At 46.9% G+C, this 4426-nt stretch overlaps 1 pseudogene; it reads left to right on the plus strand.

Moving 5' to 3' along the window:
• Positions 1-3403: 3403 nt before the first annotated feature.
• LOC142785053 (uncharacterized) lies at positions 3404-4119 on the plus strand (annotated as a pseudogene).
• The last annotated feature ends 307 nt before the right edge of the window (positions 4120-4426 follow it).

A 4426-nucleotide genomic window follows, 5' to 3' on the forward strand; every position in this document is an offset into this window, starting at 1 on the left:
TGTGAGTCACTAGCTGTTGCATTGAAAGCCCACCTGAGCCCCTTTGCCAACGAAAGAATGCTTACACTCTAAGTCGAAAAAGACTAAAAACTGGTATGGCATCAGTTCTTCAGCCTCCGAAAACTTAATGGGCTGCCAAAGATTTTAAACGAAGTTTGAACAAACTGCGCGAGTTCAACAGCAGTTAGACTGGTTCCCCCTTGGCGCTTACCACAGTTGGTTGAGATGTTGGTCCCCACAGGATGCTCTAGTGAGCTTTATATGGTTGAACCACCTAGACGAAGGTAAATTATTGACGACCCTTCACTCGTTGGTATAAAACGCTGTAGTGGGGCCAAGTATATATATATATATATATATATATATATATATATATATATATATATATATATATATATATGCAGAAGAATAACTTCGGTTGCCGCAAGGTTATAAATATGAAAGTAGATGCGCTTTCACATAACAACTGTTTATTGTGCCGACGTTTCGATTATGCCTTGAAAAAGACGGGGTTCCCGTCGAAACGTCGGCACAATAAACAGTTGTTATGTGAAAGCGCATCTACTTTCATATATATATATATATATTAGTATCTTGACCTCCCACGTAGTGGCGCTGGGGACTTCTACTCGGCATTATAAATCAGTAAATTTTGACAGCGTACAGTAGCTCTATATTATAAATCCGCCTAATGTGTAACTGCTCGTTCATCAGGGAAACACAAATTACCAACCTAAACTCGATCTTGTCGGCTTAACCAGCGTTACTAGTGCTCATGCATAAGTCTGAACTCGCAAACATCGGAGGGGCGCTTACGCGAGAAGGCCCGTGAATAAGTCAATGGTGCCGCCGATGAAGCCGTGCTGGCTTCTAGCGTATAAAGTGACAATAATAGCAAGCGTCTCCTATGCTGTTTTCCTCGATGTTCTTTTACACAAAAATCAAAAATGTGTAGGTGTGTACAGTTCGAAGCGTACTATCAAGCGAAGTAGATAAACGTATGCTTACAACGACGAGAACGCTCGCGGGCACAGGACGACGCTAGGGGTCAGTCGAAGCAAACGTGCTTCGCATGAGCTCCCACCTCGATTCCTCATCTCACCCGGAAAACCTCATTTCCGCCACCTATGAAGTACTGGACCGTTTTCTACTAATCAAGCGCAGTCGGTGGATAACCGGTTTTTAACCGTTAGTCCATATTTCCTGAAAGTCTGCTTGTTTGAAGATCCAAGGCGAAGAACGCTGCTCTAAGCCTAAGCGGCGTCGGGCCGTTGGCCCGACGAAACGCTACTCGCGTTTCCGCGCAACGCGCGAGAATCACTGACGACGACGCAGCTGCGTCAACCGGAGCCACGACATCGATCGAAGAAAAAACTCAAGGCGGAGAAAATGCTACCAGCGTCTCTCAAAAGAAGCCTTTTGACAACGGGGGATGGCTCACTGCAACGTACCACAACTCAATGCTGATCGCCGTTCCGGAGACCGGGGCCGAAGCGGTAGACAATTCAGCGTCGAGCACACCTAAACAGAAAGGGAATCCTCTTCGCAAAAATAAACTGCCTCCACTGCCGAAAACTGACTTCAAGGTCATCATTAGACCGAGGGATGGGCTCAACATCGGTCAATTAAGCACGCATCAAATGGCGCGCGCTATAACTATGGCATGTGGTAACCCAGACATCAGCAACGAAGGCAACCTGCTTATACGGCTGCGCAATGGATCAACATCGCCATAATTAGCACTCCAAGCATGGAGACCGCAAACATTGTGCAGAGCCTTCGAAGTCTACGTTTTGGTGCAAAATGCTATTCAGTGATGACTTACGTAGCCGCGCCGGACAACTCGTGCAAGGGTGTGATTCACGGACTGGACGCCGGGACCATGCCAACCGAATTACTAGCCCATCTTCGGGTGCGTAGCCAAGGAGTGAAAATACATTATGCAAGAATGCTTGGAAAATCCCAAAGTGCCGTCATTACCTTCGATGGCAAGATCGTCCCGCTCTATGTTTACTACTACGGTGGTGAAACACGATGCTACCTCTATCGATCATCGCGGCAAGTTTTCTATATATGCTTCAAGCCTGGCCATAGGGAAGACGTATGCCCAACACCAGACGCTGTTGTCTGCTCAAATTGCACCGAGCCAGTCATAGAGGACGGACAAACCTGTGAGCCTCGGTGCGCACTATGCAAGGAAGCGCACCCAACGCGTGCAAAGGAGTTCAAGGAGCGCCTCAGGAGACAGAGAAGCCGACGACCAAGAACAAAAGATCGGATGGCCGCCGGAGCACAAGGCGCCGATAGACGCAGCCGGGCCCGGAAACGCTAGTTCAGCAGAGATGGAAGCTCACCATCCAAATCCCGATAAGCATCTAAACCACGGTCATGGTCGAGATCGGCGTCCAGGACCCACCAGGCTCCAGAAGACAAAAAAATCAGCAGAAGAAACCCTCCACCAGGAATGAAGACGACGGTATGGTGGGCAGGAAAGCGCCTTTTTTTCTGCCTCTCCCACTGCTCTAAACAACACGAATATGCATAGAGTAATAGTCGGTAAGAATTGCAGTGCGCCACCTAACAACGAAGAAAAAGATTTAAGGCAGACTATTCAGACACTCAGGGCAGAAAACGCCGAACTCTGGCAGAAACTAAAAGATCTCATAGATGAACTGAAGGCCCTGAGAACAGGACAGATCAATGCTAACCCCGATCAGACTTAACGCTGACAGCCACCATAGGGCGCCAGGAATTCACAACTACCATGGCTGCCATAAAAATGCCCTAGCAAATCTTGGAAACCTCATCTCTAACATCCAAGATGAGGCGCGCATGGATAGAGAACGTCTGATGCAACTCACGGCCATGAATTCCAGAGGCAAACCCTACGCTCGGCCATCACCTGAGTATGGCGAGCAGCCGTAAATGCTCGGTCAAGTTAGAAATCCTCGAAATATGGTAGTGGAATTGTCTTGGAATCTGTCAAAAGCAAGGTCTTCTGAATCAATACATCAATAAATTCACAACTTCACCAGACATCATCGCCCTCCAGGAGACCGGCTGCTCACCGAAACTCACTGGCTCTTCGGTTTATGAGGGTTTTGGCCAAAGTAAGGTCACTATTTTGGTTGTCAAAGCGGTCACCGCAATTAGACATGACATCGATGCAGCAGACATTGACCGCGTTCTCATTCTGTTCTGTGCGCGATAAGCCGTTCACTGGGGACGTCGTATGGATTGACTGTAGCGACTGTTTTCAAGCATTTCACGCCGGCAAATGTGCTGGAATTTCTGAAGCAACTATCAAGTTCAAAAGACAGACATACTGCGATGCATGGCGCTGCCCTACCTGTAGACGGTCAAGGTTGCGAGCAGCGTCAGCTGAATCAAAAGAACCGGGCAGTGAGGCCGACATGCAAGATGTCCGAATTTGGATGAAAGCTATTAACGACAAGCTGGATAAACTAGTACTGCTCAAAGAAACAGTTGAGAGCATTGACGACGCGGTGCAATACTTGAGTGAGAAATACGACGAAATACTAAAAAAACAGAACAAAACGAGCGTGACGTCAAGGACCTTAAGTGCAGATTGGAAAAGGTTGAGATGCGGGACCAAGAAGTAGCTGAAGTGCAGGCAGAAGTAGATAATCTTGAGTGGAGGAGCCGCAGTCTCAACCTAGAATTCCATGGAATACAGGAAACGGAAAATGAAAACTTGCTAGAAGCGATCAATGCAATGGCAATTAAACACCAGTTCCCGCCACTCGCAGAAAGTGATGTAGTCGCCATTCATCGGCTTCCGCCCAGAAAAGATAAGACGCCGGTCGTTATCTGTCGTTTTGCGAAGCAAGCGGACCGAGATTTCTGGTGGAAAAACAGAAAGAAACTGAGCAGCCTAAATGAGCACTTCTTCTTGACGGAAAACCTGACCAAAAGAGCGCGTGCGCTGTTGTTTGAGACAAAGAACTGGGCTAAAGAAGCGAACTTCAAGTATGCATGGCACTCAAACGGGAAAGTTCTAGTGCGTAAAGCTGATGGGGAGAAAGCCATACGCATCGCAAATGCTAGTGATCTAAACAAACTAAGCTAAAGAAAGAAGAAATGATCGGCTCAACATGGCTTGCGTAGGAAACGATTGTTATGTGCTTCCGGAAGCGTTTTCGCAGAGTTTAGGTAATTTCTATTCAAACTCGTTTAAATGTTTTCACTTGAATGTGCAATCGGTAAATAATAAACAGTCCGACCTTAGCCTTTTTTTCGAACAATTAAATCATGTATTCGACGTCATAATGTTAACTGAAACATGGTCAACAGATGAAGCCAGCGTGTTTTGCTTGCCTTCGTACAATACGTTCTACCATAATTGAATTTCTGGTCGTGGCGGTGGCGTATGTATTCTAGTGAAAAAGGTCCTTGACTGTGACCT

Source organism: Rhipicephalus microplus, unplaced genomic scaffold (assembly GCF_043290135.1).
Source record: "Rhipicephalus microplus isolate Deutch F79 unplaced genomic scaffold, USDA_Rmic scaffold_17, whole genome shotgun sequence".
NCBI lineage: Eukaryota > Metazoa > Arthropoda > Arachnida > Ixodida > Ixodidae > Rhipicephalus > Rhipicephalus microplus.